Source organism: Hippopotamus amphibius, chromosome 7, assembly GCF_030028045.1.
Source record: "Hippopotamus amphibius kiboko isolate mHipAmp2 chromosome 7, mHipAmp2.hap2, whole genome shotgun sequence".
Classification (NCBI taxonomy): domain Eukaryota; kingdom Metazoa; phylum Chordata; class Mammalia; order Artiodactyla; family Hippopotamidae; genus Hippopotamus; species Hippopotamus amphibius.
In genome coordinates, this window is record NC_080192.1 from 117,187,101 (window position 1) to 117,211,993 (window position 24,893).

The window sequence follows — 24,893 nt, forward strand, 5'->3', positions numbered from 1 at the left end:
CACATAAGGCTGCTTGGCTGTTTTTCCACAGCTATGTAATATTCTGTTGCATAAATCATACCATAATTGATGCTCCCCTCTCCCCCCGCCATTAAGGCTGTTTCCAATTTGTCATTCTTGTACATGTCTTCATTGTGGATGGCCCTGTAGACACTCGTTTTAGTACTTCTACAGAATTGATTCCTGGAAGTCAAAGGGCAGACACCTTTGGGGGTGTGCTCAGAGAACCTAGACTTGGGGGTTTCCACTTTAAGTAACTGCCCTGACTTTCACCATTCTTTATCACCAACTACACCTCCCAGCAGACAACGGTGCAGTGTCCAAGGCAGATGCCGTCTAGATGGAGCAGAGTCGGTAAGGACGCGAGAACAGAACCAGTTACGTAAGAGGGGTTGTGTGGCGTGCTCTGCAGTGACTCATCCCTCGCGTCGTTTGCCACTCACCCTGTCAAACTCCGCATTCCTGCTGACTCGCAGCATCTGTGTGTACAATGAAACTTTTGACAACACCAGCCTAGGGTTGCTTTAAATACACCAAGGAGGTCCTGTCACAGTTAGCGAACATTCATAAATAACTTCCTAATGAATATAAACAAGAGGAAGCTGAAACTCCCACCCTGCAAAAAGGTCAGGCTCGGTCTCCATTTGCAGACGGGGAATATCCATCCTTCATCAGTCCAGCAAAGCCCCGGCCCACCCAAGGCACGGTTCTACCCAGTGGGCTGCTCACAACTGCAGCCTCTCTCAGCTCCCACAGTCCCAGCCTATGCATGTGAACTCCAACTCTTGGGAAAATGCTGGAACAAATCCCAACTTTTGGAGCTGTCTTCAGCTTTGAGAAAATGTCTTCAGTGGTCCAGTTGCATTTGCTGAACATTCACTGACCAATTCCTGATGCATCCAATTTTCACCCGTTACATTTGGACCTTTGGCCATGTTATAGTTTTCCTAAATTGAAATGTTTCTTAAGCTCAAAGATCTCCCTGGTGTTCAAAAGCAAAATTGGCTTCCTATAAAAACTTGACATTGCTATCATTAATTAACAGAAAGTAGAATGCCTCTGTGTGTTTACCTTCACAGTGCATCCATGCAATGCATTTCTTTCCCAGAGGCATAGCTTTCTCCTATGGACCAGAAATTAAGAATGTATTAAAAAAAAAAAAAAAAAGTGCATGCTTTGCACCAGGAGGGAAGTTTTGAGAAGCAGACTACTATATTTCCTGAAAAGACATCAGACACAGGGGTGTGAAAATTAAATAGAGCCTCTCGCTATGAGAAAGCAAATTATGTTAAATCGCTTGCTGTATCTGAGGCGACTTTTCTGTGGCTTCATCCAATTTGCCAAACAATGTATGGGCTGACCATCCAGCCGGTCAGGAGCTATTCATTGGCCAGCTTTATGGTTGCTTCAACTTGCTGGTAATATTGCAAGGTGGAACTGTGTGCATGTGTGTGTGTATGTGTGTGTGTGTGTGAGAGAGAGAGAGAGAGAGAGAGACAAAGAGAGAGAGAGGGAGAGAGAGAGAGAAAGAGAAAGAGAGAGATTTTATCACTAGTTATAACAAAAGGACTCCTGGAACTGTAGGGCTTAAAGTTAGAATTCCTTTAAAGACCGGCACTGGAAAGTAAGATTACAACAAAGTTTCTCTGTGTGGTTTCTTTTAGGTCCCTATAATTTGAGTCATGGTAGATCTAAATCCATCAATCATATTGTGATATTAGTTACATTTCTATATACATTAAATGACATTTCATTTATTGGCTGTGTTACGTCTTCGTTGCTATGCTCGGGCTTTTGTCTAGTTGTGGCAAGTGGGGGCTACTCTACTTTGGGGCATGTGGACTTCTCAATGCAGTGGCTTCTCTTGTTGCGGAGCACGGGATCTAGGCGTGCAGGCTTCAGTAGTTGTGGCACGTGGGCTCAATAGTTGTGGCTCACAGGCTTAGTTGCTCTCCGGCATGTGGGATCTTCCCAGAGCAGGCATCCAATCCATGTACCCTGCATTAGCAGGTAGATTCTTTTTTTCTTTTCTTTTTTTTTTTATAAATTTATTTATTTTATTGGCGGCATTGGGTCTTTTTTTTGCTGTGCACGGGTTTTCTTTAGTTGCGGTGAGTGGGGGCTACTCTTCGTTGTGGTGTGCGGGCTCCTCATTGCCATGGCTTCTCTTGTTGCGGAGCATGGGTTCTAAGCACGTTGGCTTCAGTAGTTGCAGCACATAGGCTCAATAGTTGTGGCTCACGGGCTCTAAAGCACAGGCTCAATAGTTGCGGTGCACGGGCTTAGTTGCTCCGCAGCATGTGGGATCTTCCTGGAGCAGGGATCAAACCCGTGTCCCCTGTGTTGGCAGGCGGATTCTTAACCACTGTGCAACCAGGGAAGTCCCTAAATGACTTTAATTCATAATGATTTCTGGGTATGCCCTTAAAGTATGGAATCACATTTTATATTATTTTTGCCTCTGTGGCTTCTACAACAAGGTTAGGGATATAAGTAAAACTGATAAATACTAAACATTTGATAAACACTTGCTCACTTTAATTAGAAATGATCTCTTCCCTCCACTATTTATGTGCTATGATAGACAAACATAAAATGAAATACTTTAATTGAAAAATGCTACTCAGAATCCTTCAGGCTTGTCACTCATAAGAAGCCGGGGGCACAGTGTGACTCAGAGTTGAAGGAAATGGCCTTGTTGGCAGTCCTCTTTTCTTTCCCCCTTCTGTTGAAATCAGGGCCAGAGCCAAACAGAGCAATGCCATGTGTCCTGGGAGCTCTGAGTAACATCAATTCTATTAAACCAAAAATGGGACAGAGCCCAGACTTGGGCAGGCAGGAGGCTTGCTGGGGCCTTGGCAGCCAAGAGCAGGCAGGAATGGGCCTCGTGAACCAGAGCATAAGCCTGGCCACCTGCAAAATTGAAGGTCCTGAGTCCAGCCTGACAGGTACACACTCCCTGGCACATAAAGGGGTCACAGGGCCCACAAGATTCGTCCCTCCTACCACCATCCCTCACCTAGACCCCTGCCTGGCCTCTGTGCTAGCCAACCATTCATTTCAGCCCCATTGTCAGCCTGGGCACCTCCACCAACCTGTTCTTTTGTACAATAATGTACCCCTTCACCTCTAAGCCCATGACACTTCTCCTTCCCCCTTGCGTGATGCTTGAACTGCTTTTCTGGAATCTCGGGCATCACGGCCCCTTGAGCCTGTCCTCGGCACTCCCTCCTATAGGTGTCCCATAGGCAACCAGAGCGTTCAGCCCAGCATTCCCAGCTTACGCTTTTGCCCTTGGCTCTGGGAGGAGAGAGTCAGATTCAGTCTCAAGGCATAGTCATCCAAGGGTGTAATGAGGTCACGAGCAATTCAGAGTTTGTGGATATGCAGTTTCAGCTCAAAGGGAGGAACACAGTAGCAAGAGAGTCTCAGGGCAGGCTCAACTGCAAGGTCAGGTAAAAGGCTGCTCTCAGGACTGGGCGATAAGGAAACGCATGGGGCCCAGCATTTGTGGCCATGTCACTGGGCACCCAGGCCGGGAATGTGAACTAATCCTAGAGGTGAGACTGACACACTTCCCACCAGGACTGATTTTGGAACTGAGGTGGACAGGAATTTGGAATTAGGGCCATTTTTAAGTCCAGCCTTCAGGAGTTAGGTAGGGTAAAGTCAGAAGAATAAAGGCGGTCCAAGAAGCAAGTGATCCAGATGCCTCTTGGAGGACATGCAGACTTAAAAGATGACTAAGTTTAATTAGGTCCCATTTGTTTATTTTCATTTTTATTTTTATTTTCATTACTCTAGGAGGTGGGTCAAAAAAGATCTTGCTGTGATTTATGCCAAAAAGTGTTCTTCCTATGTTTTCCTCTAAGAATTTCATAGTATCTGGTCTTACATTTAGGTCTTTAATCCATTTTGAGTTTATTTTTGTGTATGGTATTAGGGAGTGTTCTAATTCCATTATTTTACATGTAGCTGTAAAAGACAACACTCAGAATGGGAGAAAATATTTGCAAATGAAGCCTGACAAGAGATTAATCTCCAAAATATACAAATAGCTCATGCAGCTCAATATCAAAAAAACAAACAACCCAATCAAAAAATGGGCAGAAGACCTAAATAGACATTTCTTCAAAGAAGACATACAGATGACTAGAGGCACATGAGAAGATGCTCAACATCACTAATTATTAGAGAAATGCAAATCAAAACTATGAGGTATCACCTCACACTAGTCAGAATGACCATCATCAAAAAATCTACATACAATAAATGCTGGAGATGGTGTGAAGAAAAGGAAACCCTCTTGCGCTGTTGGTGGGAATGTAAATTGCTACAGCCACTACAGAGAAAAGTATGGAGATTCCTTAAAAAATTAAAGACATAACTACCATATGACCCAGCAATCCCACTACTGGACATATACCCAGAGAAAACCATAATTCAAAAGACATATGCACCCCAATGTTCATTGCGGCACTATTTACAATAGCCAGAACATGGAAGCAACCTAAATGTCCATTGACAGATGAATGGATAAAGAAGATGTGGTACATATATGTATATAACGGAATATTACTCAGCCATAAAAAGGAACAACATTAGGTCATTTGTAGAGACATAGATGGACCTAGAGTCTGTCATACAGAGTGAAGCAAGTCAGAAAGAGAAAAATATATTCCACATATATGTGGAATCTAGAAAAATGGTATAGATGAACGTATTTGCAGGGCAGGAATAGAGACACAGAAGGAATAGAGACACAGAGAACAGATGTGTGGACATGGTGGGGGGAGGAAGGAGGAGGTGGGATGAATTAGGAAATTGGGATTGACATATACACACTACCATGTATAAAATAGATAGCTGGTGGAAACCTGCTGTATAGCACAGGGAGCTCAGCTTGGTGCTCTGTGGTGACCTAGATGGGCAAGATGGGAGGGAGAGGTGGTAGGAGAAAGGTCCAAGAGGGAGGGCATATATGTATACATATAACTGATTCACTTCGTTGTACAATCTTTTATTCCCACTAAAAGAATTATGTTTGAAAGAATTTTTAGGAAGAAAATAAAAAGATGAAGTAGGTAGCAGTTTGGAGTTTTCCAAACTAAACAATAAATGGTTACGACTGTAGCTCTAAACTTACACACAAACCAAGAGCATTTATTTCTGCTGGGCATGCACCTTGCAGAAGGAAAAAAAATAAATGTCCCTTTCAGAACTCACAAGTTTCAGTTAAATGACAACTCTCTCCATACAGCAGTTAGTTCAAAGGAAATAGTCAGACCAGGAGAAGGCCTGCTGGCTATAAGGGAACATCTGAACTCCCATACCAAGATCAAAAGGTGTCCACCCTAAAGTGTGTGTCAGTAACTTAATCCTCCTTACCGTGTAATCTGACTTGTCACTATAAATCAGTGCAATAATCACAGCAGCAAATACTTAAATATATGCTTCAAACTTGGATCACAGCCCAGAAGAAAAATGCATCCAAGGATCTGATATTCTGACATTTAATAAAAGTTTGAATTATATTTGCAGTCTGCTGTGACTTAATTTTCTTGAGTTCAATATTTAATAAAACAATAGAAAATTATTACAAGTATCTTGTGCCATTCAGAAACTGCTGGATATGAGCCTGGTTCTGGGGTCAGATGGTAAGAGAGTAAATCCCAATTTAGCCATGTACTAGTTGTCTGACTAGCAAATGACTCAACCTGTGTGTCCCTCAGTTTTTCTCACCAGCAAAGTGGGAACTGTCCTCAAATCTACTTACCATGGCTGTTATGAGGATTAATAAATGATTATATACAAATTCCTTCAAACACTGCCTGTTTTATAGAGAGGACTCAGCAGAAGTTAATTAATGTCATTATCTTTTAAAGTGTATCTGGGCTACTCACTCTCCTCATTTTGTTTGCTTGTTTGTTTCAAATAGCTGTACAAACATCTGCACACTTTCCCAGTTTGTTTCAAATATTCTTCAAAATAAACTCTTTTGAGAATGAGAAGAATTGAACTGATTATAGACTTCAACATGGAGAATCTGAAGTTATGTGGACTGAGAAGGTACTCAGTGAGGCAACTGAACTTCAGATCACAGAGAAATCTGATTTTAGGGCAATCTTAAAAATGGGCGTGGGCTTCTGAGTTCCAAATCTGAAAAAAAAATTTCAGAAAGCACAAGGAAAGAAAGAGCAGGTGAACAAGGTAATGCGATAATATTGCTTAATTCTACTTCTGACCTCTCTACTCTTAGCCCTGTGACAGCAAGAAAGACGTCGCATTTGCCTTTTTATCCTTGAGGCCAGTAGAATCTCAAGCACCTAGAGGGCACTGGGTGAATGCTGGTTGGTTGTTTAAATGAATGAAATTAGAAATGAACCATAGACATGGCACTGAGCTCGTAATGCATCTTCATGTATGCTAGCACTGGATCAGAGCAAAGTACTGGGGAAAAAAATGCTAGCTGGGGACAAGGATTTTGCTTCATTTTTCAGTAAAATTTTGTTGAGGGCTTTGTTTTTCTTCCTGGATCTCTGATTCTTTAGGTAACAAGAGCACATTATAAGAAGAAATCCCATTTATTGAGAGTTTAAATGTGCCAGGTACTATCTGAAACACAATACATTTAATCTTATAGGAATTCTCAGCTGAGCTATTACTACTCTACTAGTTTTACAAACTGTGAAAGTGAAGAACAGAAAGGTTAAGTGAGTTTTTCAAGATCACACAGCTAACAAGCAGCTGACATAGGCCTGAAACCCAGCTTTATGCAACTCCTAAAGACCCTGCTTTTAACCACTGCATTGTATTAAGCTGTCTTAAAGTCACAAAATACGAGACTAAGAGAATCTTGTGTATTTTACAGGTAAGGAAACTGAGACCAGAGGTGGGAGGTGCCTTGTCAAATATCACCTGGTTCATCAAAGCAGAGCCTAGGACTTGAACTTAAGACTCTTACCTGACAATCCAAAATGCTTTCTTCTTTATCTAATCACTTCCTTTTCAACAAAAGTAGCCTTATTCTAACACTGGTAAACCCAATCAATCTCTTTACTGAATGCTAGAAAGAATTTCCCTTCCAGAAATGACTTACTCTTGTTTCATAAGCTCAATCAGTTCTTTTGTAATCAAAAATATGCACCACGAGATAAATTCCATGGGTTAGTAGTCAAAGCACTCATTTTTGGTTTTTTGTTTTTTCTTTCCCCTGCCTTCGAAATCGCCACTCAGAGCATGCTGCCTGACACAGACTCCTTTCCAGGGGCTGGGACTGATGGAGAAAAAGGAGAACAAAAAGACAAAGTGCAAATCACAATCAGATCTAGCATTCACCAGATGATTGCCACGTAATAGATGTGGGTGACAACAGTCACCTGATGAGGTCTAACATCTTAACCAAGATGCCCATTGTGTCCGATCTATTTGTTAAAGATGTCCATGCTACACCAACCATGTGATGATTAAGGCATTGTTCACCAAACCAGGCATTATGACTGATGTTTAAAGAAAAAAAGTGCATAGATGCAAAATGCAAATCTGTCTACCACAATAATAATCTTTTCTTTAGTTTAAGAGGAGATGCTATTCCAGCATATATGTGGGGCTGTTTTACTCCAGCAGTGATGGAGGTTGGATCACAGGCCCCACACTCCCTCTCCTGTTAGAGTCAAAGGGTATCTTCACAATGGAGGGAGGGAAGAAGATCCAGTTTATGGATATAGGACAAGGGGAAATGGACATGGGATTTATACAGTCTCTTTGGAATCACCAGCAGAACCCCCCCAGTAAAACTGTCCTTTGCATGTAGCTTATGTGGCAAAACGTTGATAATTGTTGAATATGGGGGGTGAGTAAAAGGGTCTATAATTTTGTTCTCTCTGTTTCTGTGAATTTGAAAACTTTCACAATAAAGGTTCTTTTCTTTTTTTCCTTAAAGTAATCCTTTCCTTGGGAAGAAGCTTCCCAGAGTCTTGTCTTAGGGATGATGCTCATCTAGGAAGCAAGGATTAGTAGAGGTCACTGGACTTGAACTCAGAAGGCTGTGACCTTAGCAGTCAAGCAATCTCCCAGGCCACAGAGCCTTGAGGATTCAACCTTCCCTAACTCCTGGTATGTTTCATATTCTCCCCTCCATTTGCTCCCATCATAACCCCTGACAGCCCTTTTGTATTTGCTTTGTCTTCTTCCCCATCCCCCAGGAGTACAAGAACTCCTTGAGAGGTGGTATCACGACCCATTTAATGCTGAATCACCAACACCTGGTACAGTGTCTACATATATCCAATGCTCAGTAAATACCTACTCAGTCAGGCAAGGAGGAAAACAACTGACATTAAGAATATACACTTATCAGCAGTACCCATTTCCTAATGTTGTTGTCAACACTGAGGCCACTTAACACAGTGGTTCGTGTGTAGTAAGCACTCATTTAATGGTAGCTGCTTTAATGACAATTATTATCACTGCTATCATTATTATTACCCACCTATCATACACTATTTCATCATCACCTGAAAGAAAAGGCCCACGGAGGCCCCAGTCACACCGTTACTAAGTGGCAGAATTCGAACCTAAGACCATTTGTGGCCAACGTTCACGCTCTTAGCGCTGCATCATTCTGCTTCATTTCTCAGGTCTCTGTCACTCTAACATAAGTCAGTGTGTAGATGTGCCTAAAAGAGCCGAAGGAGCTCAGTTGTGGATTGTTATCCCCACCAATAGGATGCCAGATTCTAGAGGCAAGACACCTGGCACTTTCCATGGCTGAAAGGAGGAGGCATCAAACTGTTCCAGGCTGCTTCAACTCAATTTAATCCCTGAGTGAACGGAGAGAAACAAATAGCAGTCACTATAGTTCATGTGGTTGAAATAAATGTGTATTTCGCTTGAGTCAGCAGTTTTCTCCCCCAAAATGCATTAGTGTTAGTTTACTGTACATATACTTTTCTCTTTAGACTTCATCACAACTATATTAAATCACATGGGGGCTGCTAGTCCAACAGCACAGGTTTGAATTAAATGTTAAGGAACACTGCACTGAAACAATTTCCTTTTCCTTCATCTGTATGTGAATTTCTCTTTTCCTAAGGAGCTGTGGATGGCAGCTATCAGGGAAGACTAAGGGTGAGGGTGACTGGCTGGGTGAGAGGTGCAGTAAGGAGTAAGCTGTTTATGAGCTCTGCCTATTTCATTGACTTGGTGATCTCAGACCAGTCATTCCTGCTCTTTATGCTTCTGTTTGCCCAGCCATAAATGAGAAAAATCATGCACAGTGAGAACTAGGAATTCTCATTTGCAATGTACTCTGACAACCCACGTAAGAGTTAATAAAAATTTATTACACGTGCAAATCTCCATATTGTTACACCCCTCCATTAAGAAGGTATCAAGACAAATGTCATATGATATCCCTTATATGTGGAATCTAAAAAACATACAAATGAACTTATTAACAAAACAGAAACAGACTCACAAACATAAAAAACAAGCTTATGGTTACCAAGGGGAAAGGGCAGGAGAGGAATAAATTAGGAGTTTGGGATTAACAGACACACACTACTGTATATAAAATAAACGACAAGATCCTACTATATAGCACAGGGAACTATATTCCATATCTTGTAATAACCTATAATGGAAAAGAACTGAAAAGGAATATGTGTGTGTGTGTATATATATATATACACACATACACATATATATACAAAACTGAATCACTATGCTGTATACCAGAAACTAACACATTGTAAATCAACTATACTTCAATTAAAAAATTTTTTAATTAAAAAAAAAATTTTTTTTTTTAAAAGAGGCTCTCAAGAAAGCACAGATTTTCTAAGTTTCATTTTTGTATGCCTTTCCAGCCCACAGCTGAAGAGCCAGCACCAGGGAGCCACAACCAGCCATTCTCAGGCAGAATGTAGCCTTGGGGTCCTTCTGGCTCCCAGAGAGCAGATACATCCTCTTTGCAATGTATTTTCTTTGTGAACTCAGTCAGGGGCCTAGAATTGGACTTCTAGGACCAGTCCTCAGATACTCCTTTTCTAAACATATCACCCAGACCATCAGATAAACTTATAATTGCATCAAACAACCTAGATGAAGCTCACATTTGTAGCTTTCTGGAGAACTTAGAGTGAAATTCAAAATTACCTCCCTAGCAAAGAAAGGGAAGCCCTTAAAACAACAAAATGAATCATTGATGTGGCAATAAAGGGTTAAAGGCAGCCATGCCGCAGATCCTGAAAGGTTTGCCAACGTCTTCAAAGTTCAGTGGCTTCACCTCCTTCCAAGTGTTGGTTTTTGTTTTGTTTTGTTTTGTTTTCTTTCCTTTTTCTCTTTCTCCTTTTCAGCCACACTACAGCCATGCGGGTTCTTGATTCCCTGACCAGGGATCAAACCCATTCCCCCACCCCTCACCCCAGAGGAAGCAGAGTCTTAACCACTGGACCACCAGGGAAGTCCCATGTTGGGGCTTTTTTTTTTTTAAAAAGAACATGAAGAACCTTAAGCTCCTGGGAAGTCAGGTGTGTCCCCCTTCAACAGCAAGCCTTCCAGGGAGATAATAAGGAGCTCCCCTTCCAGCTACACACATGAAATAATAAATAGGAAAATAGTGGGAAAAACAGGAGAACGTAGAATCAATGAGAACCAAATGTTCAGAGAGCAAAAGAGAAATTTCAGGAACCAGAAGGTGAGCTTTTAACAAGTTATTGACCTCGTAGGAAAGTCTAGAAATTGTGATCATAATGGAATTCCGAGACAACTTTCTGAAGGAGTCCATAGCCCTTTAATCATGAACAAAAGGGAACAGTGGATCAAGACACCCAGAAGAGATACGCACCCAGCCCTGAGAGTTAGGCAGGAAAACTCTGTCTTCCCCTTGTGTGATGAGCAACAGCTAAACATAGCTAGTTGTGCATTGAGTTGACTAGTTGAATGAACACTAAATAAACTCTGCTGTGCACACTAAGTTGTCTCCAAATAACTCACTCATGTTTTCAATCTTCAATTCGAGAATCCTAGCCAGATATTATTTACAGCAACAAAAACTGAAACTGACAGATCCTAAATGCCACCTGACATCCACACTGGTGGTTAGATCAGCCTAGATTGGAAATACCTGCATACTCTCCAGCACAAGGAGAAAACATGTAAACACCACATAAAAAAGACCATATCCAGGCTCCCTTGTTGGTCTCTGAAACCACTGCTGTGACCCTTCGCCTAGTTTGCCTCTCCCCACATCACCTTCACCGCCCACTCCCCACCCTCTTCCCTACAAATAACACTCCTGTTCCCAGAATTTGCAGTAATCTGGTTAAAGCAATTTACATTAAATTGTGAATCTTTGATGGCCCTAGTCTTTCCAGAATATTTTTCATTTTTAAAATAGAAGACCCATTAACTTCAACTGATGTTCAGTGTAAAGGTTTTATCAATAGTTACATGTAGATGATTTTTTTAGAGTGTTCTAGTAGAGATACAAGTTACTGAAAACAAATCAAGCTACTGCAAGCCAAGAGGGAATCTGTGTTTCATTCCGTCTCCCTGTAGACCATTTCAACAGCTTCTTCATCCACATGGCAGAATAAAACTGCCCCATGCTCTTGAGATTCCATATTGCAATTCTAGAGACAGACTGGCTATCTCTAAATACCATTTTTAACTTAGAGAGAAAATCTAACTGGCACAGCCTGGCTCCTTTGTGGCCAGGGACATGGGTATGACATAGCCCAACCATGAATACTAAGGTCCTACTTAGGGGTAGGGAGTTGTATCGGTGGGTATCGTACAGGCTGGATGGACATCCTAAAAGCTTCTGCTATAAGAGGCCTTCCTGAAGAAGCTTTGAATCTGTGTTTTCCAAATTTCCCTGATGGTAGAACTGTCAGGCCCTCACCTGAAGAGTCTGAATCAGTGGGCCTGGAAATGTCTCTTTTTAGTAAATATATCAGGTGATCATCAACACAAGGGAAGCTTGGGAAACCCTGTTGAATCAAACCAGAGGCTACTGCCTAGACAGAAGGACATCTCTGACCTGTGCAGCCAAGCTCCACTCTACTGGATTCCTCAAAATGTCTTGACCTAAGGTTCTCAATGAGCCTACTCTCTCCTCAGTCTGATCTCTTGGGAGTCTTCTATCCTGAATCATTTCAACGTCTCAGGAAGTAATTGTTAGGAGATTCAAAATTACCCACAGTTCAACTTTAATAGGTCATGGGGGTCCATCCTTTCAATGCTGGACGTAAAGCAAGGATTAAAAAGAAATAATCAGCTTCCCATAGATTTCTCTCCCCCTCCTTAGAGACCAGGTTCGTAAGAACAACTCTCTTCCCTTAGCATTCAATTGCCTTGAGAGTAGGTGAGTTTGACATCTTTCACATTCTCATTTCACCCCATCCTACCATTCCAGCCAACTGGGTATTCTGGTCTCAGGCTTGGAAGATCGATTTGCCTCTCTGAAAACATCTTCATAAAGGGTTCGTGGGACAGTGTACCCAACTAAAGGCTGAGCTTTACATATTGTTTTAAGAGTCGAATAATATTATCCTAATAACGAGTTGCTGGTTCATCTTCAGGTTGGGTAATCAACTAAAGGACACCACTAGAGTAAGGAACAAGCAGACATTTAATGACAACTGCCAAAATCTTTTTCCTGTGTAAAAGCACAGCTGAGGTTTTCAAAAGGTAGATGTTGCAAAACCAGAAACATAAAAGGCCAGTGAACATATGAAAAAATTGCTCCACCTCAGTAAGAACACAAATTAAAAAAACAACAAGCTCAGTTTTTACCTATCAGATTGGCAAAGATGAAAAAGAATAATCCCCAGTGCTGGTGAGGTTGTGGGAAGGTTTATTCCCTTGCTGGTAGGAATATAAACTGGGACAGCTTCTCCAGGTGGTAACTGGGGTATGTATGGATATTTCTAAAGCCTTAAAAATGGCCACACTTCTTAACCTAGCAATATTGCTTTTTAAGAATTTATCCTAAAAAAAGAACTAAGACTGTGCACAAAGATTTATGACAAAGTTCTTCAATACAACATTGACTATATTGGCAAATACCTGGAGGAAAGAAAACCCAGCAATAGAAAACAGCTGAGCAAACCAAAGGCAGATGCATACAATGGATATACGACACTATACCTAAAACTAAGGAGGTATGATAATATTTATAGGCAGGGAAGTATGTTGCCAAAATATTCAGTTAAAAAAAATAGTTACAAGAGGTATGACCTCATTTTTGTGTTAAAAAATTGTAGAGGATTATTTGGGCATGGTTACCTAGTCTACAATCCATTATTTGGAATTATCCCCACAACACTACTGAAAGGGATGGCCTTCCTGCCCCTGTTTTAATAACAACTTGACTTTGGCTGATTAATGTGAGGGATCAATGAATAGCCTAGAATTCTCTGGCTGTAGAATTAGAAATAAGAGACACCAAACCATGCTCACATGATTGCTGACGTGTGAAATGAAGGCAGTTGTCCAATCAGGGCTGGAGTTCTCATTTACCCACAAGCAGAGGAGCAGAGAGAGCCTTGTCTGCAGGAAGGAGAGGAAGAGAACAGAGAAACAGAATGTGTGCTTCAAGAGACTGTGATGGGTGGAAGGAGGGGTGTCACTAACTCCCTCCTCTCCCCACTTGTAAATAAGTCCCCTTTTGTTGAGCTCCCATGAGTCATATAAGAGTAAGCCTCCAAATTTAACAGATGTTATTCCTGAAAGATGGTATTTCAGATCAATTTTCTTGGTTTTACTTTTTGTTTTTTATTGTAACATATGAGATGAAAGGTCAGAAAGCCTGCACTCCACCCAGGATTATGCTATTAACTGTGTGATTTGGGGGAAGTCATTCCACCATCCAGATTCTGTGTGACTTTCAAGCAGGAAATCCCAGTCTTTTTGGAAAGGACAAAGCAAACTCACAGGGTCAGGACCCAGGGAACTCCCTATCTGCCTGCCTTGTAGATGGCTCAAAACCTAAGTGAAAAAGACTGAATCACGTCCTGCCAATGAGTGGCAGCCTAGATGTGAATCCTGGTTCTCCTACTTAGGGCATGTGGGTATGGGCAAATTGCTTAATGACTTTATATCTCAGTTTCCTTATCTGTAAAACGGGATTAATTCTTATATGGCCTCCTTAGGACTGCTGAAGGATTAAAATGAGGTAAGTCGTGTAAAGTTCTTAGTACACAGCCTAGAACATAAAATCAGCATTAGTTGTGGTCCCAGAGGCCCAGTTCAAGGAAAGAATGTGCCTTCCTTTCCAAGACACAGATTAGTCCCCTAGGCCAGTGCTTCTCAAACTTCAGTGTGGCCTAGAATCCCCTAAAGATGTTGATAACATGCAGATTTGGGGGTGGGCCTTGAGAATCTGCATTTCTAACTAGTTCTAGGTAAACCAATGCAGGTGGTCCACCAGGCTGGTAGTGTTAACAATTCTGCCTCAGAGAAACCCTAACACGTAAAAGCTTTTCATACCTGTTTCCAATATGCAAAAGACCCCTCAAGCAACTAGAAAGCTTTAAGAGTGGGGCCTTTTAATTACTTAGATGTTCTCACTAAATTGGAGTTAAACATCGCCACGTTTTCCGTTTCAGCTCTTGGAGCAACTGTTTCTAAAATATACTATTAGTTCACTTTTTGGCTTTGGTAAGTTCAGGACATAATTTAATCTTTCTTTGATGATTTGTGAGGCACTTCGGACCCTTGCAGCGCCTCGGGTCATTATTTAGAACATTCATTTTCATTGCCCCACTCCACGGACACAGGAGTTATGGGATAAGAAATTGGACTGAATTTGTTCAGACCCAGAGCATAGGCTGAACCCCATTGAAGGGTTTTACGTGTTTCTACTAACTCTTTGGAATGCGTGTCTTTGCTGGCTGTAAAGTGAAATGAAGGATGCTATTCTGATTAGTTGAAGGGCCCAATCATGCTCCAAATAGTTGAGTTATACACTCTGCTACAGAATTAACACCGTGCCAGGGATGCAGCCTGGAGGGCACGAAAGAATGCATCCCTGGGAAGCATTCAAGACCTTGAGGACCCCAGTAGCCTTTCACGTCATCACTTATGCCAATATTCCTTTCTCCCCAGTCTTGTCTTACCAAAGAATTAGGGCAGCTTCAAAGCCATCTCTCAAATAAATACACTCAAGACTGCTGCCACTGAACATTCCGGAAACCTGTTTTTCTTTACTTGTAGTGGTTTTACAGAGGATTTTTGCTCCATGGAGTGGTCATTTCTCAAGCTGTCACAAACTCACAAGATCTATTAGGAGCCACATGAACCATGTCTGGCCTTGCCTGGCTATTTTTCCCAATTCAGTTCTATTTCCCTCCTTCTCCTCCATCCCCCTCCGTCCTTTCTTCTTTTCCTCTTTCTCCTCCCTCCCAGGCATTCTTACGGAGGCATGACACACTCTCAGAGAACACTGCACCCTCTCGCATCCTTGCCCTCTGAGGTTTCTCTGTTAACACCAGTTCTATTCTTGTAGGAAAACTTGGTCTCCTTTTGATATGTTTAAGTCAGGCCCCATTTCTCCCGGATATTTCTCTGACTCTGAATCTTCCCAAGTGTCTGCAGGTCTCAACACACAGACGTACTTACCAAAGCCTGCAGACTAACGCTCCTTTGGGGCCTAAGATGTATCAGGTCTGACCCGCCCTTCCGTTTGGGCCATCAACAGACATGGGTGGGAGTGTCTGCTCGCAGGACCCTGCAGCAGCACCAAAACCAATCCAAAACAAACACAGGTCTAACTCCAGTAGCTCTGAAGAATCATGTAGGTTAGTGATGTCCAATAGAAATATAATCAGTCACGTTATGCTTTAAAGGTTCTAATAGACACATCTTTTAAAGTAAAAAGAAACAGGTGGAATTAATGTTAATAACATGCTTTAACCCAATGTATGTAAAATATTACCATTTCAACAAGTATTCAATGTAAAAAATCATCAATGAAACAGATATTTTACATGCGTTTTTCTACATTAAGTTGTCAAAATTCAGTGTGATTGTGACACTTGCTGTGCATCTCGATTCAGACCAGCCGCACTTGCACAGCTCCACAGCTGAAGGTGGGGCCTGGGGCCCACGCGGGGCAGAGCAGAATGTAGACGTTTACTGTGATTTTCATGAAGGAGCAGGGTGAGCGGTTTTACAAGCATATCATAAAGGCTACATCCTTAAAGTCTTTCTTAGACAACCCTCTCCACCCAAGGCAAGTGCTAAGAATCTCTCGCCGGGCTCACCCGCACTCACCCCCTCACTGCTTTGTTCTGTTCTTCCTTTCCTCTCCTCCTTCTCAACTCGCCCTTCCTGCCCTAGGCCCCTGATACTGAAAACGCTTCTCTGACCGCTTTTCCTCCAAGAATTAGTCCTCCTGGAATTGCAGTGAATAAAATTATCTATTCTGTTGGCTGATTCTTAAAGGTTCCCGGTTCAGCCGGCACCTGCTCGCCAGTCTCCCAGGTTTCTCGTGGGTGCCTGGGTGAGCACAAGTGATCCCCAGCCGGAAACAGATGAGCCACTCTTCAGATGCGTGGGGACTTCACCAAGGCAACCGAATCTGCCTGCAGTGAAAATGCTCCTGCTAAGCAGCCCACTTTTCAGAGCCCTTCTCAGGATCGCTGCCAGCACTGCAGCTCTAGCAGGAGAGTTACTGAGAAAAGGAAGGATTCTGCTCCATGGCAAATGCCATCCCTTCCCTCCAACACCTAGAGACTTGGAAATGAGAGGGTAGAGAACACGGAGGCAAAACAACACTGCCTGGACCCCAGTTTTATTACTCTCGGCTGTAGGGGCTACAGAATTCATCACAATCTGTTTGTACAACTTTTCTGTCAACACCAATTATATCTACTCTGTGCTTCTCTAAGACTCAGATGTGCTATCCTCCAAAGACAAGGCAGGTGGATTTACAGCTTCCGGCTGGTGCAAATGGATTTGCTAATGTTCAGCCCCATCTTCCCTAAGATTCCTTTTGAAACTCATAGTTTTAAATTATTTGGTTGGAATGAAGACGGCAAACTTTATACAATGGACCCTCTATCTATGGAAAAATAGATACACACCATAACAAGTAGATAAGTAGCCTTGACCTTTCTGAGACACTATTGGATCTAACTGAAGTACCATATCCACACAAAAGATATGATTGCACCGGGCAAGATCTACCCCCAAATGACTCACATTTTCACAGGAATCAAGCCAGACTCCCAAGGGGCATCCAGATCAAAAGAGACCTAAAGCTAGTCTAGGAAACCCCTGAAGTTTTCTAAGCCAGTGCAGTACTGACAGAAATGGGTCACCCAGGGAGAGCACGGATCTGAACAGCACTCAGTTCAACATCTTTTACCTCATATCAGTCACTCAGAGAAACCGTGGGCTGATGACCTGGCTACTCTCGATTCACCCTCTTGTATCTAAATATTAATAAATATCCAAGAAATATCAATGTTCTTTTCATCTTTCCCCAGCTGAATCAAGTCATTCTAACACTGAATGGCTTTTTAATATCTTTGACACACTCCCCCTCCTGTGTCTGCCAATATTATAATGTATTATTTGGCTGGTGATTTTTCTCATTTCTCTTCTCAACTCAGCAGCCAGAACTGCTCCTCCCGACTTGGCAGAAGCCGAGGATGTCCATTCTTGCTGACTCTCGTGCCTGTTCATTGACAAAACCCCATGATATTGAAGGTTTTTAATTTTTCCTCTGCATTTTTTTGGAGACAGGTTATTATTTGTGGCCAGAAATTCAATATTTTTCAAATTTACTCTATAGTTTATAAAGTACCTGACATAGGTTTCTACTTCCTTGCAGTCCTCAAGAAATATGTAATTGTCAAGTGAAACAAGTTATGCAAGAATTCTATATACAATCTAACTAACTGAAAGGTGTTTTGTTATTGTTAAATACAGAAGCGTGTTTTCCTGTGTGTGGTACACAGTCACAGTTTCCTCTGAGCTAGTTCATTTATGATGCTTCTCTCTGCTGATCTGGATGAATAATAATGTCAGAGAAGTTTAAGACAGCTGAGGCACAGTGGAAAAGGTGTCAATGAACTGGACTCTGCCACTAACTAGCTGTATCCTTGGAAAGTCACTTAAGATCCATAAACCACATTTATCTTCATCTGTTAAAACAGGAGACTAGATTAGATCAATGGTTTCCAAGGTGCAGGTCCCTGGGGGCCTCCACATTCATGGCATCTCCAAGTCCATGTGTACACCTAGTAGGCTGTCGATGAAATAAATGTTGTGTCTCACTCATACAGGTATAGCTATTTGTTTCAAATACATGTAATTGCTCTTCTGATAAAGTTTAAATTCACGCAAATGATTATTGAATTCATAGTGGCATATTTTCATTATACACCTTCTTAGTCCACAGGTACTACAAGTTTAAGTCCTAGTAAATGGGAATCCAAGAAATGTTGAGGTTGAAAAGGGGTTCTCGCACTTGAAAAAGCTTGGGAATCTCTGTGGTACAATGATCTGTAAGATCCCTTGCAGCAATAAAGTTCTGTGTCTAAACATTTCTATTTTGACAAGGGGTCTTCCATGCTCTAACTTAAAGGCCAGTAAGGGAAACAGCTGAGCACGTGGCAGACCTGGAGTAAGTGTCCCCTCACACCATGCAGACTGGAGCTCCGACTGGTCACACTGCACTCTAACTGCAAAAGCTCTTATAGAAGAGAAGAAAATTCCAGATGGGGGTTATGACTGTCTTAGAAGATTTCTTGAGACATTTTTTTCCTTTTTCCTCTTCGCTGTTTCATTTAACTGTTGACTCACTTCTGGCTGTATGTTTCTGGAATCTGTATCAATTATGGCAGCCAAACATGAAACAAGAAATCTACTCTCCCTTATAGCCTTAGTGTTTTAACTTGAAACAAGAAGTCTTTTCAAAATAGGCATATGCAAATACTAAGCAAATTATACCCAAACCACAAACCACTTCTTTTGGGGACCATCTAATTTTTTTTCACCTTAATATAAGCCTTAGGATAATCCTGTTGGTGAGAATTATTCCAAGGATGTAGGGCTATATACTCATTTAAGTAAGAAGCCAAGTTCAATGATTATAAAAATAAAAGGATATGAATATCTTTTAAAGAAATAAGGAAGGGACAACTTACTTATTATGAGTTCCTTGAAGGATGGACAGTGTTTTTTATCTTTGTGTCCCCATATCCTAGCATTCATGGCTGTTGTTATATTTGTTAAATGGTGAATTTCCTGAAAATAAAAAGAAGAATTAATTGGAAGAGGATCTTGACAGCCCTCAACTAAATGGGATAGGACTGGAAATAATCAATCGCAGCCTATGAAATTAATATGAATAATACAGAATTGAAGAATACTTATGTGAATGGATTTTCTAAAAGCTTGAGGGGAAAATGGGAAATGAGCCAATAGAACTACCAGAACATATCACTGTAAAGCAATAGATACCAATTTTCCCACTATCTTAAACCTGACTTCTTGGGAACTGCTTTATCAGATTACATGTGGAGTTAGCAAACTGCTGAGAGAATATAAAGTGGCTAAAAATGTCAGAGGAAAGACCCGAAGGGACCATTTACTCCAATCTAAAGATGCCAGAGAGCAGTTGGCACTAAAATTCTTAGGAAAAGAATGAAGCAAAATGATTAAAAAGAGAGTTGGGTCAAGATACTCAAGAAATGGAGTTTAGGCAAAAACAAAACAACTGACTTAGAATGTTTCAAAAGAGAGAAGGAAGTGGTGAGTTTGTGATATATGACTGAATGGTTAGCTTGACAATAAAGAGAAACTTCAATCAAAGGAAGAATTATTTCCGTGAATAATAAAAGTGGAAATCAACACTCTTTTTAGTAGACATTATGTATCTGGCACTATTCTCATCTAATTCCATCTTCTCAGGCTTCCCTGGCGGTCCAGTGGTTAAGACTCCATGCTTCCAATGCAGGGTGCGTGTGTTCAACCCTGGTCAGGGAACTAAGATCCCACATGCCTTTAGGCACAGCCAAAAAAAACACGTAATTCCATCTTCTCAATTCTGCCATTAGGTATGTGCAACGTGAACCCATTTTACAGATGAGGCTGGAAATGTTTGCCCCAGATAACTCAACCAGAAAGTAGTCAGGATTCGAAAACAGGACTCTTGACATGCTGGGAGTTCAACATTGCTCCCATTAGGGATTCTAATGGAAACTAAAGGAGCAAGAGGAGAGGCACCTTTGTGAAAAGTTTAAGATCAACTTCTACTAAATCCATGAGAAAGGCCTAGCTAGCTGCACACGGAAGAAAGGTGAAATGGTCTACTTCATAAAACATTGGGACTCAGCATCGTTTTAAAAGAAAGAAAAGGGAGGCATTAATAGCAGAGGCCACTGACATTGCAACACACTGTTTACAAGATTTTTGCAAAAATCCTGCTGCAATGGTTGACAAGAACAGCCAAAGGCATGATTTACACAATGTGGCAGTCTGCCATGGAGAGGCGGGAAAGAGCTGACAGTTGGTGAACTTAAGAGAAGTCACAAAGAGGGGGTGCAAGAGAAAATTACTAGATTTTGAGCTGGGAAAAGGCTTTTTGCTCAGACAACACAAATCATATAAACACAAACTAGACAATAATACAAGGCAGTATAACATCAAGGAAATATTACTTGTGATATAGACTATAAGAAATATAGGAAATCAGATACTAGGCTAGGTACCATTTATGCATTTTATTATGTTTTTTTTTTTTAAAGATAATCCTAAAAGAAAACATAAAAAGAAAACAAGATAATCCTATGCCCTAGTTTGAAAAGTATTCTTAATTAGAATTCAATTAAACAAACAAAAACCAATGAGGTTTCATTGAATAACAGAGAAAGCACTAGATTGAAAGTCCAGAGATTTAATACAACATTTTAAAATAAATACCTTTGTATTGCTAAGTTTAATTTCCTCACTGGTAAACAGGGTATAATAATAATACGAGGCTCAGAGGATCTTTGTGAACATTAAATGCAAAGATGTTTGGGAAAATTGCCAGTGGTATGCAATCTTCATCATTGTGATTATTATTCCTGCTCTGGTCCTACTTAGCTGTATGATCTTAACAACTAGAAAATGGAAGTGGAAATGAGGAGGTTTGATTATACCTTTAAACTCTCCCATTCTCTGCTAATATAAATCATTGCTTTCCTTCAAAATTACATAAATATATTTTGTAATAGATAAGCAATTAAAATGTGTAAGAACACAGCATCCCCATACCCAGTGGGTAGAGAGAAAGAGAAATTAAACTGACAAGGAGAGAGGCAAAGCTGCCCACCTCATCCCATACATCATGTGTGGCATGCAGATCTGTCAGTCATAAGAAAACACTTGTGAAATTTAAAAGCAGTGGAATGAAATTTTGAAAAGAAATATCAATATGCAGGCAGAGCTCCCATCATACTCCATTCAAAGGACACATGTCAGTGATAACAGAATAATACAACAATGCCTATTCTCCATTTATTTCATAAGCTCCTACTGATTCTACAGTAGAATGTAGAATCTGTATACAAATATCTGTCACCTCCCCAGTGAAGCCTTCCCCAATGTGCTTCCACAGCACCGAGTGTATCATAGGCTTACCAGTCTTTTGTAGTTGGTTGGTTTATAAATCTTACTTACCCACTAGATTGCTAAGTCCTTAAGAATTAGAATAGCATATTACTCAACTTTATAGCCTAGCCAACCACATGGTGACAGATAAAAGTTGCTCAATAATGTTAGTTTGAGAATTTAATTAATTAAGTGAATGCTGAAAACAAAGTACATGATTGAAACTGGCTCTTAAGTCAACAGAAAAGACTTTCAAGTTTAAATGGCATCTGACACAGTCTTTCTAAAATTTCCCTTAAAATATCCATGAATCAGAAGGGAAGGATGAATTAAAAACTGACATTTTCATTAACTACCATACTGATGGAACTGTGCTGAAGAGTGCAGTTGGTAAACTCTTGTGCTGCCTTAATGGAAAAACCACTCATCTGAAAAAAGGTACAAAGTCCATACATTTCTCCCAAACTGTCTAGCTCCCTGGAATAAGAACGCAAGACCTGTCTCAACCCAGAAACTAGATAGCTGACTTTTATTGACAGCTGCTGCTTTTGGAGGCTGTCAGAATATTGTTATTTTCCACCTTCCCCAACTTATAAACATCTAACCTATGAATTATAGGTGAAAGAAACCAAAGCAAATGGAATAGAAATTATAATCAAAGACGCAATTGAAAAGAAATCACAAATTGGAAAAAGCATCAATTATGCAAATGTAAGGAGCCCACAATGTTTCAGAAGGAAAAATATGTATAAAGAAAAAACTCTTCCAGCATCCAGACAGGAATAATAAATTGCATAATAAAGGGAGGGAAGTCAGGCTGATCACAAACTTCTCCTTTGAATTATTAAATATGAGAAGGAAATTAAGCAGAATGTATAGAATTTTGAGGGGCAAAAGTTATAATTCAAAGTTTTATACCCAGCTTTTATGACTCTTAGTTGCAACTGAGAGGAAACCCAGCTCTAACTAACTTAAGGGGAAATAAAAGAATATATTGGTTCACAAAACTTCCAAGGTAACTTTAGATACAGCCAAATCCAGGGGCTCAAATACTGTCATTGCCCTTCTCTCTATTCCTCCCCGCCATCAACCCCACCAACTCTTGCTTCATCCTGTCTCTACTTTTCTCTCTATATTGGCCTCATTCTCTCCCACCGTATGTACACTCTTTCCCTATCCCAGGAAGCATGGCCAAGGAAACAATTCCATGCTCACATTGTTTTAGCTCATGATTCAAATGGATGAGAGTCCCTGAACCTGTGACATTTTCAATCTCATGAAAATCTTTGGTTGCTTGTACTCAGACCATGTCTAATCACCATGGATGAGAAGTTGGTCCATTATTGGTCAGGCCTGGGTCATGCACTGCTCCTGCAGCCAAGGTATACACTGTGATTAACAGTCTCATAAGAACCTAATGAGATGGGAGTGAGGCAGTTCGTTCAGGGAAAAAAGGGGTTGGCAGACAATAAGAGCAAATATCAACTACTTTTCCCCCATGCCTACTTAACACAAAGTCGTACGCTTTCAAAAGTCCCTCCACCTCATGTTTGTCCAACTAATGTATAACTAAAGTCACACTTACTCCAAAGAGAGACAACACAGAATCACATCCAGTTACCACCCCACCTTCATGCCCAGGATCTCTGGGTGATGTACACATCTCTGACATCTAGATATGGTTTCTCTCGATTCAATAACCTGCAGTTTATATATTTAAAATTATATTCATGAGACAACTGAAAGTTTGAGCACTGACTGGATATTTAACAATAATGAGTCTGTTAATTTTTTAGGTGTTATTATTGTATTATGGGTTTTAAAAAATAATCCCTATCACTTATTAACAGATTTAATGATATGATGTGTAGGGTTTGCTTCAAAATAATCTAGTGAGTGGAGATATGCATAAAACCAGATTGACCATACGCTGACAACTGCTGAGGTTGGATACATCAGGGTTCACTATTCTATTTATTGTGGTTGTTTGAAATTTTTCACTATAAAGGTACAATAATAATAGCTGTAATAAAAAAAAATAACCTGCAGTTTAAATGATCAATGTAATGATCCCCTACACCTCCATTACACAGTAAAGGAGGAAAAATAGGGTATCTTCAAATAAAACTCCATTCAGGGGATTTCCCTGGCAGTGCAGTTGTCAAGATTCTGTGCTTCCACTGCAGGGGACCCCATTTGATCCCCTGTCAGGGAACTAAGATCCCACATGCCTCGCAGTGCTGCCAAAAACCCAAAAAACAAAAACGCTATTCAGAAAGGGTGCTATGATGTACGCCACAGCATGTACCAGACTCTACAGAATAACATAGCAAGAATTTACATCTTGACAGTGAAACCAATCTGACAACCCCAGGCTTCTGCCTGTGCACAGATCACCCACATTCATTATTCTTCAAGGCTGTGCCTAAAATGAAGGCAGGAAAAAATCCTTCTGGAGGTCCTGCCCCTTAACATCCCTCTTGCATTTGGTGTTATTACAAGGACCTGGGGATTGCCTTAGAAATCCAACAATTCCAAGTGCTTTCCAGTTGACATTTCTCTGGCAATTCAATACTGTTAAACCCCTCGTCATCCATTGATTGAGTCTACTTCCGTAAGTGAAAATCAGAAATCTTGTCTTATCTTGTCTTGTCCTGGATCATAGACCAGACTTTTTTGCATATCTGTTCTTAGCAGCAGGTCTTAGCCCTCAGCTAAGTGAGTGCTAAATGACTCAAGCTGAGGTGTTGAGGCAGAACTGATCAGGGCTGTGCCCAGGCTGAACCCACTGGTTGACTGCCTACTAGGGAATGAATTCTCATCTTCACCACCAGCCAGTGCTCAGCAGGATATTTTGGGGAGGGGTTTAAAGGAACAGGCTTCTGGATTTCTCAAATTCCTCAAATCACATCCCCTACTCCATCTCTCACCTCCCAACCTCTGCCAACACTAACTTCAGCTTGGGCAGGGACTTTTGGCTTTTGTAGTTCCATGAGATGCATGATTATCTCACCCCCAGCAGTCTTAGATTACTGCCCACATCCAATGGAGGAAAGGCATATCTTAAAGTTCTGTACTATTTCCTTCCTGCTTTCACAGGGACCAATTTATACTGAAGTTTTTTCTTTTCTTGAAAGACACACAAGAAGCAGGCAACATCCTGAAATTTTGACGACTCCTCCAAAGCTCCAATCTCAGCAGGCTCATGATCTGAGTCCAAAGAAAGAAGAGGTGATCCCTTAACCATATGCTTTGGAACGTCATAACAAACATGGACAATT

The 24,893-nt window shown here is 40.9% G+C and overlaps 1 protein-coding gene across 1 annotated transcript in view; it reads right to left on the reverse strand.

Moving 5' to 3' along the window:
* The window catches only part of TMEM178A (transmembrane protein 178A), an 84,656-nt gene extending 68,984 nt beyond the window's left edge, over positions 1-15,672 (reverse strand). Inside the window, exon 1 of the mRNA XM_057743417.1 lies at positions 15,628-15,672. The gene's annotated coding sequence lies outside the window, so the exon portion shown is untranslated. The remainder of the gene's footprint in view (positions 1-15,627) is intronic.
* Between the last annotated feature and the right edge of the window lie 9,221 nt (positions 15,673-24,893).